The sequence below is a fragment of the Macaca fascicularis genome, chromosome 20 (assembly GCF_037993035.2).
Source record: "Macaca fascicularis isolate 582-1 chromosome 20, T2T-MFA8v1.1".
NCBI lineage: Eukaryota > Metazoa > Chordata > Mammalia > Primates > Cercopithecidae > Macaca > Macaca fascicularis.
The window spans coordinates 27,812,665-27,827,300 of record NC_088394.1 but is presented as its reverse complement, the minus strand read 5'-3'; the positions used below and the strand labels follow the sequence as shown (position 1 = coordinate 27,827,300).

General features: G+C 47.2%; 1 protein-coding gene across 8 annotated transcripts in view; it reads right to left on the bottom strand.

The window, feature by feature from the left end:
• The window catches only part of SGF29 (SAGA complex associated factor 29), a 40,408-nt gene extending 26,016 nt beyond the window's left edge, over positions 1 to 14,392 (bottom strand). For 6 of the 8 annotated variants that reach the window (XR_012428781.1, XM_015442134.3, XM_074026906.1 and 3 more), the window contains exon 1: positions 14,209 to 14,392. The gene's annotated coding sequence lies outside the window, so the exon portion shown is untranslated. Of the gene's footprint in view, positions 1 to 14,095 lie in introns of all 8 variants that reach the window. The other 2 variants (XM_015442135.3, XM_074026904.1) reach the window with 1 other exon arrangement.
• Between the last annotated feature and the right edge of the window lie 244 nt (positions 14,393 to 14,636).

Genomic DNA, 14,636 nt, shown 5'->3' with positions numbered 1-14,636 from the left:
TTCACCATGTTAGCCAGGATGGTCTCGATCTCCTGACCTTGTGATCCGCCCGTCTCGGCCTCCCAAAGTGCTGGGATTACAGGCTTGAGCCACCGCGCCCGGCCTCAGAATGGCCTTTACCATCCACATTTCTTTTTTTTTTTTTTTTTTTTTGAGACGGAGTCTCGCTCTGTCACCCAGGCTGGAGTGCAGTGGCCGGATCTCAGCTCACTGCAAGCTCCGCCTCCCGGGTTCACGCCATTCTCCTGCCTCAGCCTCCCGAGTAGCTGGGACTACAGGCGCCCGCCACCTCGCCTGGCTAGTTTTTTGTATTTTTTAGTAGAGACGGGGTTTCACCGTGTTAACCAGGATGGTCTCGATCTCCCGACCTCGTGATCCGCCCGTCTCGGCCTCCCAAAGTGCTGGGATTACAGGCTTGAGCCACCGCGCCCGGCCTACCATCCACATTTCTACCAACATTCTGCTCACGCCCTCTTAGGGCATCTCTCAGAAGATTGAGGCTTTCTCTACAGCTCTCCCCCTGTGCCCTCACCACACCTGTGCTTAATGACCTGTTCATGACAATGTAGACTTTTTCTAGTACGAACGTCAAAATTCTTTCAGCCTCTACCCACTACCCAGTTCCAAAGCTGCTTCCATATCTTCAGGTATTTGTTATAGCGGCGCCCCACTTCTGGTACCAATTTGTCTTCATCCATTTGGCTGCTGTAACAAAATACTTTAGACTAGGTCATGTATAAACAACAGAAACGCATTGCTCTAGAGGCTAGGAAGTCCATGATCACGGTGCCAGCAGATTTAGCATCCAGTGAGGGCTTGCTCTGTGCTTCAAAGATGGCACCTTCAAAACTATGGGCAATATGTTTCTGTTGTTTATAAATATCCAGCCTAAGGTATTTTGTTACAGCAACCCAAATGAACTAAGATACTCCCTCACTGGTTGAACATCTCTATCCAGAGAAGACCCCAAATTACTATGCTTAACATGGATATTCCTTATACAGTTCTACTTCTCTATGGCTAGAAATTTTCCAAAATAAAAACAATATTTAAAAAATCATATTGCAGTTAAAGCTTTAAAAAATAAATAATATTTTTAAAAGTCAAGAAAATGAAAAGAAAACCAGTGTGTCCAGAAAATATTCTAAAATTGGATTATGGTAATATTGTTATAATTGAATATACTTTAAAAGCCAATGAACTGGCGTGGTGTGGTGGCTCACCCCTGCAATTCCAGCAGTTTGGGAGGCCAAGGCGGGTGGATCACTTGAGGTCAGGAGTTTGAGACCAGCCTGGCCAACATGGTGAAACCTCATCTCTACTAAAAATACAAAAAAATTATCCGGGCGTGGTGGTGCACACCTGTAGTCCCAGCTACTCAGGAGGCTGAGCCTGGAGAGAGAATTGCTTGAGGCCGGGTAGCAGAGGTTGCAGTGAGCCAAGATTGCACCAGGCTGGCCTTGAACTCCTGAGCCCAAAGTGATTTGCTGCCTCAGCTCTGAAAAGTGTTGGGATTACAGATGTGAGCCGCCACGCTCAGCCCCACATAACTTCTTATCTCCATGCTTGCCCTATGTTTACACTGTTCCCACTATCTGGGACATCCAGATTACTCCTAATCCTCCCAGTTAACTACTTAATCTTTAAGATCTAGCTTAGCACCAAGTCACCTCCTCCACTGATCACAAACTGAAACTCCCAGTCTCCTAGGCGGGGTTAAGTTGCCTTTCTGTTCCCCTAAGACCCTCATTTTTTTTTTTTTTTTTTTTTTTTGAGTCTTGCTCTGTCACCCAGGCTGAAGTACAATGGCATGATCTTGGCTCACTGCAAGCTCTGCCTCCCCGGTTCACGCCATTCTCCTGCCTCAGCCGCCCGAATAGCTGGGACTACAGGCGCCCGCCACCACGCCTGGCTAATTTTTTTGTATTTTTAGTATAGACAGGGCTTCACTGTGTTAGCCAGGATGGTCTCAATCTCCTAACCTCGTGATCCACCCGCCTCAGCCTCCCAAAGTGCTAGGATTACAGGCATGAGCCACTTCACCCGGCCCCCTAAGACCCTCTTTCTAGCACTGTACCTACCAAATCACATTCAAATCCTCTTTGTATATACTTGTCTCCTCCCCTAGTTTGTCCAGTCTTGGAGGACAGGGATCACTTTATTCTCCATACCTAGCACAGAGCCTGGCACACTGGGTTCTCAATAAATACTGACTGAATCACTATCCTTTTCTTCACCATAAAACTACCATACCGGGCCGGGTGCGGTGGCTCACGCCTGTAATCCCAGCACTTTGGGAGGCCGAGGTGGGTGGATCACGAGGTCAGGAGTTTGAGACCAACATAGTGAAACCCCGTCTCTACTAAAAACACAAAAATCAGCCGGGTGTGGTGGCGGGTGCCTGTAGTCCCAGCTACTCTAGAGGATGAGGCAGGAGAATTGCATGAACCCAGGAGGCGGAGGTTACAGTGAGCCAAAATTGCGTCATTGCACTCCAGCCTGGGTGACAGAGCGAGACTCCATCTCAAAAAAAAAAAAAAAAACCTGCCATCATCACTTCTCCCACTCACGCCTCAGCCCACCCTCAAGCTCCCAGCGAGCTCCTGGACCTTTCTGCTGCACTGCATACCTGCTTACGTGCTGCACCTCAAAACTCCACTCTAGATTTCCAGGTGTGATGGTTAATCCTAGGTAACAACTTGTCTGGATTGAGGGATGCCTAGACGGCTGGTGAAGCACTGTTCCTGGGTGTGCCTGTGAGGGTGTTGCCAGAGAAGGCTGACATTTGTCAGTGCACTAGGAGAGGAAGACCCACCCTCCATATGGATGGGCACTATCCAGTTGGCTGCCAGCATGTCTAGCACAAAGCAGGCGGAAGAAGGGGGACCAGCAGCTTGCTGAGTCCGCGTGCCGGCTCTGTTCTGTGCCATGCCGGACACTTGGCCTCCTCTCCCCCTGCCCTTGGACATCAGACTCCAGGTTCTTTGGCCTTTAGACTCTGAGACTTGCACCTCTCAGGGGCTCTCTCAGGCCTTTGGCCTCAGACTGAGAGCTGCACTGTTGGCTTCCCTGGTTTCAAGGCTGGCGGACTTGGACTGAATTATGCTACCAGCTTCTCTCTTTCCTCAGCTTGCCAATGGCCTATCATGGGATTTCACCTTGTAATCGTGTAAGGCAGTTCTCCCTAATAAACTCATGTGTCTATATATATACTATCAGTTCTGTCCCTCTGCAGAACGCTAAAACACCAGGCCTCCATGCTCCCCAGTGTCTCTAACTACCATTCTGGTTTTTGCTGCCTCCTTCTCTACCCCAGTGGAAGATCGCTCTGGGATCCTCTTCTTATTCTCTAAGCACTCCCTAAGCATTCTCATCAGCTTCAGGCTAAACTTCCAAATCAGTGTCATCAACCCTGACCTTTTTCCAAGGCTCCCAATTCAGACTTCCAACTGTCTCCTAAATAATCCCACCGAGATGCACCGCAGATGCGCATACTTCCAGTCCCGCACTGCTCTGCCTTCTAGATGCTGGTTAACAGCATCGCTGCACAGCTGGCTTCCCAAGCTGGGAATCCAGCCCCCTCTCTCCCACCACGCTTGTCATTGTTTTAGTTTAGGCCCTCATCACCCGTCTCACTGTCTCATGTGGTTGTTCATATAGTCTGTTTCTCTTGGCCAGGCGTGGCGGCTTAAGCCCCTAATCCCAGCACTTTGGGAGGCCAAGGCGGGTGATCACCTGAGGTCAGGAGTTCAAGACCAGCTCTGGCCAACATGGCAAAACCCCGTCTCTACTAAAAATACAAAAATTAGCCAGGTGTGGTGGCGGGTGCCTGTAATCCCAGCTACTCAGGAGGCTGAGGCAGGAGAATCGCTTGAACCCAGGAGGCGGAGGTTGCAGTGAGCCGAGATTACGCAACTGCACTCCAGCCTGGGTGACACAGCGAGACTCCGTCTCAAAAAAAAAAAAAAAAAAAAAAAAAAGTCTGTTTCTCTCTGGAAAAAAAAACACACACATACCACAAACACAAAACTTTGAGTAAACAATATATGCACGTAGTAAAAAAATTCAGATTATTTTTGAAATACAACAAAATCTATCCCTACAGGCAACTAGTTGTTCCTGGGGTATTCCTTTAAAGATATCCCATATACATATAACAAGAAAAAATGCTGCGTATCTCATAAAAGCTTTTGCTGACAAAGACAGATACAGATACAGACACACACACACACACACACACACACACACACACACACACAAACTGAGGTTGAAACTTTCAGGGAGAGAGCTGACCACGTGGTCTGGAGGATCACTTTGTCTACTGGGTAGTGCCTTGCCTGGCAGAACCACATCATTTTATAATTTCACAATAAGCTATTGCTATCCCTGGATCCCATCAGCCATGAACTCTCAAAGCAGACCATCTAACTGTGCCCACTGCCTTGATGCCCCTTGCCTCTGGCACGTACCTGGTGAATGGCAACACACTCTTACCACGCAAACACCCTCTCTTCTCTGCGGCCTCCTTGGTTACCAACAGTTACTACAGTATCTCTGCCTCCCCAGAGCACTCCGGTCACCCCTGTTTCCAATTATCTCCCTTTTTCCCCTCATTAAGGTGAAAAAAAAAATGCAACATAAAGGATGTTTTAAAGCAAATCCCAACAACCTCAAGTGATTTCTCATTCTGTATCCACCTTCTGTAAATGTTATATAACCACAAACAGAGCACGCACACACCCTTTTAAGATCGCTTTCTATGTGTGGAAGAGTCTACTTCTCAGACTTCCAGCCCCTTAAAAGTAGAAGAACTAAGTCTTTTTTTTTTTTTTTTTTTTTTTTGAGACAGGGTCCCACTCTGTCACCCAAGCTGGAGTGCAGTGGCCCAATCTCGGCTCACTGTGGCCTGCACCTCCCAGGCTCAAGTCATCCTCCCACCTCAGCCTTCCAAGTAGCTGAGACTATAGGCATGTACCATCACACCCAGCTAATTTTTAAATTTTTTTTGTAGAGATGAGGTCTTGCCTTGTTGCCCAGGATGATCTCAAACTCCTGGGCACAGGCAATCCTCCCGCCTCAGCCTCCTAAAGTGCTAGGATGACAGGCATGAGCCATCGTGAGCGGCCAAGAACTAAGTCTTAATGGATTGTCTTTGCATCTTGGTACCCAAAATAAAGCCTGAAATACAGGAGGGCTTGGATCCCCGTTTGTCAGACCCTACTTGTGAAAACACTGAAGAGGTGAGCAGCATGCCCAGCACCAATACAAGTACAATGTCCCGCAAAGAAATGAAGCACAACCTGCCATACAGCCATCAGGGTAAGGAACCGACCTTCATGTTTCAGGAATAGTCCAAGGAGGGGGAAGGGAGAGAACAACTGTAAAGTTCTCATAAAGCCTCACACTCACCTTGGATGAATTACTTAACCTTTCTGGTCTCAATAAAATTAAAACAAGAGCACCTACTTGATGATCAAATATCTAAGAAAGGTCCTAGGCAGTGGCTGGCCCAGAGCATGCACTTAGTGAACGCTAGTGGCCCTTCTCATCTGGAGGCCAGGGGCCTGCTGTTACATTGAGTGAAAGAGCCAATTGCATAAGCAAAAGAAACGCTGACGCTTGCCAAATCTGGGCATAACCCCGCGATGACGGCCTGGCCAAAGACCACACCGTTCAAGGGCTCTCTTGTTTGAGCTTTGCCTATTGGTTAGTGGCTTGTCTGACAGAACAAGCTCTTCCTATGATTTTACATCAAAGTGCTGCTATCTCTGGATCTGGTCAGTCATAAATCTAAACTTCCCCAGGAAACGTGTTCTAAGTAGAAGCGAAGGTTTCTGTGACCTTCTGAGAACAAATGCCAAGCCTGCTGGTGCAAAGCAAGTGGGAATGAGGCCCTGGGGTTGGAACTATGATGAATTGGAAGGCCAGACACTGCACTTCCAGGCCAAGCTGCTGGTTTTATGAGTCCAACGGTGCCAGCTAATCTTATCACAATTCCTTCGTATAAACAAAAAGTCCCAAACTGTGAGAGGCTCAGGAATTCCAGCAAGGTTTCAAGCATTCTTAGGAATGCTGAGGCAACGCCCAGTACCCTAAACTTTTTGGCTCCTAGCATGCTCATCTTCCCACTGACTTAGAAGGCCACATCTTTTCTTTCTTTCTTCCCCCTCCCCCACCTTTTTTTTTTTTTTTTAGAGAGAGAGAGTCTTGCTCTGTCGCCCAGGCTGGAGTGCAGTGGTGTGATCTCGGCTCACTGCAACCTCTGCCTCCTGGGTTCTAGCAATTCTCCTCCCTCAGCCTCCCGAGTAGCTGGGATTACAGGCGCACGCTGCCACGCCTGGTTAATTTTTTGTACTTCAGTAAAGACAGGGTTTCACCATGTTGCCCAGGCTGGTCTCGAACTCCTGAGCTCAGGCAATCCACCCACCTCGGCCTCCCAAAGTGCTAGGATTACAGGTGTGAGCCACCATGCCTTTTATCTCTATACATAGATACACGCCTTTTATCTCTACACATAGATACACAAGCTGTTCCGACATTTTACACTATAGTTTACTTATGCCTGTTCAGGAACTTCATATAAACATAATCACTCAGTATGTATTCTTTAGGGCCTGGATTTTTTCACTGAACATGTTTTTGAAATTCATCCATCTTGTATCAGTAGTTTGTTCCTTTTCATTGCTGAGTAGCAGGCTATCATATGAACACACTAGTTTAGCCAGTTCTCTTTTGATGGCACTTTGGTGATAGTTTGGGATCATTATTATTTTATTATTTTTTAGAGGCAGTCTCGTTTCTGGTCTCCTGGGCTGGACAACAGTGGTGCAATCATGGCTCATTCTAGCCTCGACCTCCCAGGCTCAAGTAATTCTTTCAGTTTAGCCTCCCGAGTAGTTGGGACTACAGGTACATGCCACCAGGCCCAGCTAATTTTTATTTTTAATTTTAATTTTTTTGAGACAGAGTCTGGCTCTATCGCCCAGACTGGAGAGCAGTGGCACGATCTTGGCTCACTGCAATCTCCACCTCCTAGGTTCAAGCAATTCTCCTGCCTCAGCCTCCCAAGTAGCTGGGATTACAGGGGCTGGCTACCGCACCTAGCTAAGTTTTGTATTTTTAGTAGAGACAGGGTTTAACCATGTTGGTCAGGCTGGTCTCCAACTCCTGACCTCAGGTGATCTGCCGGCCTAAGCCTCCCAAAAAGTGCTGGGATTATAGGCGTGAGCCACTGTGTCTGTCCTCCAGCTAATTTTTAAACTTTTTGTAGAGATGGGGTCTCACTATGGTGCCCAGGCTGGTCTTTAACTCCTGGGCTCAGGCAATCCTCCCAACTCAGCCTCCTAAATTGTTGGAATTATAGGTGTGAGCCACCACACCTGGCCTGACAAAGTTTTAATAACTACTTTAAATTAAAAAAAGAATTTTTTAAATTTTAACTAATTATTTTGATTCTCCTTTAGAATTCTTGTCAGTTGATACCAACATCTGCGTCCTCTTGTGGTTGATCTTCATTGATTGCCTTCTTTTGTGAACACAGATCATATTTTCCTGTTCTGTGAAAATATATTTAAAAATTTTTTTTCTTTCTTTCTTTCTTTTTTGAGACAGAGTCTCTTTCTGTTGCCCAGGCTGAAGTGCAATGGCACAATCTCGGCTCACTGCAACCTCTGCCTCACAGGTTCAAGCAATTCTCCTGCCTCAGCTTCCTGAGCAACTGGGATTACAGGTATGCGCCACCACGTCCAGCTAATTTTTGTATTTTTAGTAGAGACGGGGTGTCACCATGTTGGTCAGGCAGGTCTCCAACTCCTAACCTTGTGATCCACCCGCCTCGGCCTCCCAAAGTGCTGGGATTACAGGTGTGAGCCACTGCACCCGGCCTTTTTTTTTTTTTTTTTTTGAGTCAGAGTCTTGCTCTGTTGCCCAGGCTGGAGTGGTGGCGCGATCTCAGCTCACTACAACCTCCGCTTCCTGGGTTCAAACAACTCTTGTGCCTCAGCCTCCTGAGTTTCCTGTGTATCACCACACCTAGGTAATTTTTTTTGTATTTTTAGTAGAGAAGGAGTTTTGCTATGTTGGCCAGGCTGGTCTCAAACTCCTGCCCTCAAGTGATTTGCCTGCCTCAGCCTCCCAAAGTGCTGTGCTGGGATTACAGGCATAAGCCACCACGCCCAGCCCGTTTCTTGTGTCTAAGAATTTTGGATTATATCCTGGACATTGTAGATGATGTGTTGTAGACTCTGGATTCTGTTATGTTCTTGAGAGTTAGTTTGGTGTTTTGTTTCTGTTAGCAAGCAGTTAATCACAGCTGAACTCAAACTCCAAATCCAGCTTCCCTGAGGCACGCATCAGCTGAAATCTGTACTCACCTTTTAAACTTGGCTAAGTTGCTTGGAATGTGCCCCATGTTTGTCTAGTTCAGAGATTTAGGCAGACTTTTTAAAATAACAGCTTAATGGACTGGGTGCAGTGGCTCATGCCTGTAATTCCAGCACTTTTGGATGCCAAGGTGGGCGGATCACTTGAGGCCAGGAGTTTGAGACCAGCCTGGCCAACAGGGTGAAACACTGTCTCTACTAAAAAAGTACAAAAATTAGCTGGGTGTGGTGGCGCATACTTGTAATCATAGCTACTTGAGAAGCTGAGTCACGATAATCGCTTGAACCCGGGAGGCGGAGGTTAAAGTGAGCTGAAATCACACCACTGCACTCCAGTTTGGGTAACAGAGTGAGACTCCGCCTCAAAACAACAATAACAACAACAAAAACAGCTTAATGGAGATAATTCGCATGCCATACAATTCTCTATCTATCTACATCTATCTATCTATCTATCTATCTATCTATCTATCTATCTATCTATCTATCTATCTATCTATCTATCTATCTAAGACAGCCATCTTCCTGCTTCAGCCTCCCAAAATGTGCTGGTATTACAAATGTGAGCCACCGCACCCACCCCAATTCACTTTTTTAAAGTGTGCAATTCAGTGTTACGTTAGTCACAAGGTTGTGCAAATATCACCACTATCTAATTTTAGAACATTTTCACCAACTCTCCTTAAAACCTTATACTCATTAGCAGTCAATCCCCACTTCCTTCTCCTCTCAGTCACTGGCAACCATTATTCTACTTTCATATTTGTAAATTTGCCTATTCTAGACATTTCATATAAATAGAATCGTACACTCTGTGACCTTATGTGTCTGGCTTATTTCACTTAGCATGTTTCCAAGGGTCATCAATGTCACAGCATATATCGGTAACTTCACTCCTTTTTATGGTTAAATAACATTCCATTGTATGGATAGATCTGGTTTTTAATCCATTCATTTGTTGATGGACATTTAAGCGGTTGGGGAAGACTTTTATATGAAGAATTTGGAACCCCATCTGTAGGGCTATTTTCTTTCCATGACGGACTTTTTAACGCCTCATGACAAGGCATTTAACAAAACCAATAAGGCCAGGAATGGTGGCTCACACCTGTAATCCCAGCACTTGGGGAGGCCGAGGCGGGTGGATCATGAGGTCAGGAGATCGAGACCATCCTGGCTAACACGACGAAACCCTGTCTCTACTAAAAATACAAAAAAATTAGCCGGGTGTGGTGGTGGGTGCCTATAGTCCCAGCTACTCGGTAGGCTGAGGCAGGAGAATGGCGTGAACCCAGGAGGCGGAGCTTGCAGTGAGCCGAGTTCGCGCCACTGCACTCCAGCCTGGGCGACAGAGTGAGACTCCATCTCAAAAAAAAACAAAAAACAAACAAAAAAAAACAATAAACAGGCAGATCACAGTGGCTCATGCCTGTAATCCCAACACCTTGGAAGGCCAAGTACACAGGATTGCTTGAGCCCAGGAGTTTAAGACCAAACTGGTCAACATAGCCAGGCTCTAACTCCATCAAAAATAAAAAGTACCCAGGTGTACAGCCAAGTGTGGTGACTCACGCCTGTAATCCCAGTGCTTTGGGGGACTAAGGCGGGCGGATCACAAAGTCAAGAGGTCGAGACCAGCCTGGCCAACATGGGGAAACCCCATCTCTACTAAAAATACAAAAACAAATATTAGCTGGGCGTGGTGGTGCACACCTGTAGGCCCAGCTACTCGGGAGGCTGAGGCAGGAGAATCACTTGAACCTGGGAGGCGGAGGTCGCAGTGAGTAGAGATTGCACCACTGCACCACTCCAGCCTGGCGACAAAACAAGACTCCGTCTCAAAAAAAAAAAAAAAGTATCCAGGTGTGGTGGTGGACTCTTGTAGTCCCAGCTTTCAGAAGGCTGAGGCAGGAGGATCTCTTGAGGCCTGGAGTTCAAGACCAGCCTGGGAAACACAGCAAGACCCCATCTCTAAAAAAAAAAAAAAAGAGAGAGAGAAAGAAAAACACAAAATACTGGTGACATAACTTGGGCTTCTGGATAGAGTCCCACCTGAAGCTGATTTACTCCAAGACTCTTCAGCTCGAGTTTGAGGGAAAAAAAACAAATTTTCTCCTCTGCTGTCACAATGTGCAATAATCAACACGGAAGATTTCTGTGGCCAAATGCATGGGGATTTCTCCCCAGCAACAATCAATCCATCGAGTCTACAGTGGATACACGCTGGGTGTCCTCTAATTCAGTTTATTTCCAACACTATCCACCCGGACAGAGTGTCAAACCCCACAGGTTGAGGGCTCAGTCCCATGAGCATGTCCCCCCAACTTTCAATGCCAGTCACAAGCCCCCAGTTGCTTTAATAGTGCTTCTGACCAACTGACTATAAATCAGGGTTTCCATGACTCCCTCCTTGGGTTCCATTAATTTGCAGGAGCAGCTCTTGGCACTCAGGGAAACACTTAGGTTTACTGGCTTATTATAAAGGATGTCACAATCCTTTATAAGGAAGGAAGAGGTGCACAGGGCAAAGCACATGTGAAAGAGTGAGGAGCTTCCATGCCCTGCCTGGGCACACCACCCTCCAGGAAGCTCCAAACTGGGATACAGACCAGACATATATTTTACAATATCACAGAGTCAACAAACACCCCTTTCACGCTTAGGCTAGTCAGAGTAGCTTTTTGTTATCTGCAACTGAGTAGCTTGACTAATAAGAAGAACTTTCATTAAGCACAGTCTGAAGAGACAGCCAATTCTGAGGGACAAAGGCTGCAGGATTGAAGCGCGTGTTAACCACTAATACCTAGCCTAAAATTGCTGGCCCTTTTACTGTAATAGCATCTAAGGCCCCAAATAAACAAATCCAAACATCCTACACTTAAGCCACTCTAAGATTAATTCCACAGGGCTGAAAACAGTAAGAGCTTTGTTCTGGGTCAAAGGGAAAGAGGAACCTAATACCCCACACTCAGATCCCACACTCTCAATCCAGTCACTAGCAATGATAATCTGCAAACTGGGTGCAGTGGCTCACAACCATAATCCCAGCATTTTGGGAGGCCGAAATGAGAGGATCACTTGAGGTCAGGAGTTCAGGACCAGCCTGGGCAACACACGGAGGCCCTGTCTCTACAAGAACAAAATAAAATAATTAGCTGGGCATGGTGGTGCACATGTGTAGTCCTAGCTACTGAGGAGGCTATGGCAGGAGGATCCCTTGAGCCTAGGAGTTTGGGAATAGGGAGCTACAATGGCACCACTGTACTCCAGCCTGGGTGACACAGTAAGACCTTGTTTCTAAAAAAAACATAAATAGGTTGGGCGCAGTGGCTCACACCTGTAATCCCAGCACTTTGGGAGGCCAAGGCCGGCGGATCAACTAAGGTCAGGAGCTCAAGACCAGCCTGGCCAACATGGTGAAACCCTGTCTCTACTAAAAATACAAAATTAATCAGGTGTGGTGGCACATGCCTGTAATCACAGCTACTCAGAAGGCTGAGGCAGGAGAATTGCTTGAAACCGGAAGGCAGAGGTTGTGATGAGCCGAGATTGTGCCACTGCACTCCAGCCTGGACAACAAAGAGCAAAACTCTGTCTCAAAAAAAAAAAAAAAAAAAAATTAGCCAGGCATGGTGGTGCACGCTTGTAATCCCAGCTACAACCGGGAAGCAGAGGTTGCAGTGAGCCAACATTGCACCACTACACTCCGGCCTGGGTGACAGAGCAAGACTCCATCCCATAAATAAATAAATAAATACAATCTATATTCATCAATTGGTTAAAGAGACATTAAGAAGACAATTTTTTTCCTTCATGCCTCTGTATTGCAACTTATGCCAGTGTCTCTCATTTAAACCTTACAGCAATCCTATAAAATAGATAACAGAATGGTACGTATAGTAAGGAAATTGAAGTTCAGATAGGTTATGCTAGGTAACTCAGGAAAAATAGGTAGTTGAGCTGGGGCTGCAAGGCTGCAGGTTCTAAAATCTATGCTCTTCCTCTCAATTCCAAGTTTTGTCAGGACTTCAGCATATTCAAGAGTAAAAGAGATCATGGAAGTGGAAGCTGCCAAACCACCATTAGGCTATTATGACAACACTCAAAGTATCACCAGTAAAATGATGACTGAGGCAACTGAAAAACAAAGCTAGGGAAATGTGATGGTTAACTTCATGCGTCAACCTGATTGGGCTAGGGGATGCCCAGATAGCTGGTGAAATACTTTTGAGTGTGTTTGTGAGTTTCCGGAGGGTTTGCTTTCCTGGGCTTCCAGCTTGCAGAAGGCAAATCTTGGGACTTCTCAGCCTCTGTAATTGTGTGACCCAATCCATCACAATAAATCTCTTTCAATATAGCTATACAGTTGACCCTTGAACAATACAGGTTTTAATTGTGCAGGTCCACTTATATGTGGATTTTCTTCCACCTTTAGGACTTTTTTGAAACAGGGTCTTGCTCTGTCACCCAGGCTAGAGTGCAGTGGCACGATCTTGGCTCACTGCAGCCTCCACCTCCTGGGTTTAAGCAATTATTGTACCTCAGCCTCCCAAGTAGCTGGGATTACAGGTGCGCACCACCAAGCCCGGCTAATTTTTTTTTTTTTTTTTTTAAGAAGAGACTGGATTTCACCACGTTGCCCAGGCTGGTCTCAAACCCCTGAGCCCAGGCAATCTGCCTGCCTCAGCCTCCCAAAGTGCTAGGATTACAGGTGTGAGCCACCACGCCTGGCTGGCATTTACATTTAAAATGTGAAACTGGGATTGTGGTGGCTCATGCCTGTAATTCCAGCATTTGGGGAGGCTTTGGTTAGGAAGACTGCTTAAGCCCAGGAGTTCAAGGCTGCAAGAGACTGCAGTGAGCTGTGATAGCACCACTGTTCTCCAGTCTGAGCAACAGAGAACCTGTCTCTAAGAAAAAAAAAAAAAGTGAGATGCCTAGGTTAAAATCAGCAGAGGAGAAGCCAGAGTGAGGAGAGGCAAAGGAAGAGAACGTTCAGCAAGCCAAATGAAAACAGTGTTTCAAGAAAGTGCAGCGATCAACAGCACCAGATGCTGATACAGGACTGACACCTAACTTAACAATGAATTTGGCCATCTAGAGATCACTGGTGGCTTTGACAAGAAGCCGGTTTAGTGGAGTGGTGGAGACCAAAGCCTGACTAGAGGCTCAAGGTTCAAGACTTGAAGGAGAAAAGGCACTAATGAGGGTAGACTGAGGCCTCTGGCTGCAAACCGGAGGCGAGGAGGAGGTAACTGGAGGACAGCGAGGGTGAAGGGGGCTGCTTTGTTGTTCCTAAGATGGGCATTTTTTGGCCAGGCACGGGGGCTTATGCCTATACTCCCCACACTTTGGAAGGCCGAGGCGAGAGGTTGAGCCAACGAGTTCGAGACCAGCCTGGGCAAATTACGAGCTGTTAGTGTATCTTCAAAAAAAAAAAAAAGATAATTTTTGTGCAAATAATAAAATAAATGCTGGAGTTCGGGGCCCATCTTCTGTCCGCATCTTCGTGACCCGGGCCATGCACCCGACCTGGGGGCTGCCTCCCTGCCAAGCCCGGCGTACTGCTGTCTCCCACCCTAGCCCGGGATGGAAGCGCGCACGCGCAGACCTCGAACGGCTGGGCGCAGGGCCCGCCCCACCGTCGAGTCCCGCCCCTCCCGCCCCCCAGCCCCGCCCCTCCCGCCCCCCTCCCGCTCAGAGCACGTACGCACCGTCCCTAGAGCGCCGCCTGAAGGAGGACGGGAGACTGGGCGCTGAGGGAGGGTTTAGCCCTTCGCTCCCGCGCTTCGCCGGAGGTCTCAGGCCACGGCCCGTCCCCACCTACCGAGTCTCGCAGAAAACAAGGTCTTCGGGCTGGAAACTGCGACGAGGGAAGCTGGCGCGTTCCTTGAACGCTTTTTCGGAGTCTGCGGATGATCACGGACCTGCGTTCGAAGATTGGCGGCACGTCGAGAGCCGCACACGTTTTTTTTTTTTCCTTTTATGAGCGCAGTCGCGCGCGGAGGACCTTGAACGCATGCGCAGTCGTTCCTCTGTGACGTGACCCGCTGCCGGGTGGGAAATGTAGTTTTTACTTGGCGGAACCCTAATTTAACCAACCAAAGTGCTTGTGCGTTTTCAGCGTTTTCTCCCATTCCCCCAGACTATTTAAAACAAAATGCAAAAAAAAAAAAAAACAAAAAAAACCCAACTTGAAAACGAAGAGATTGCTGCTTGCTGGAGAGGAGTGGGTGCAGGTAATACAAAAACCGT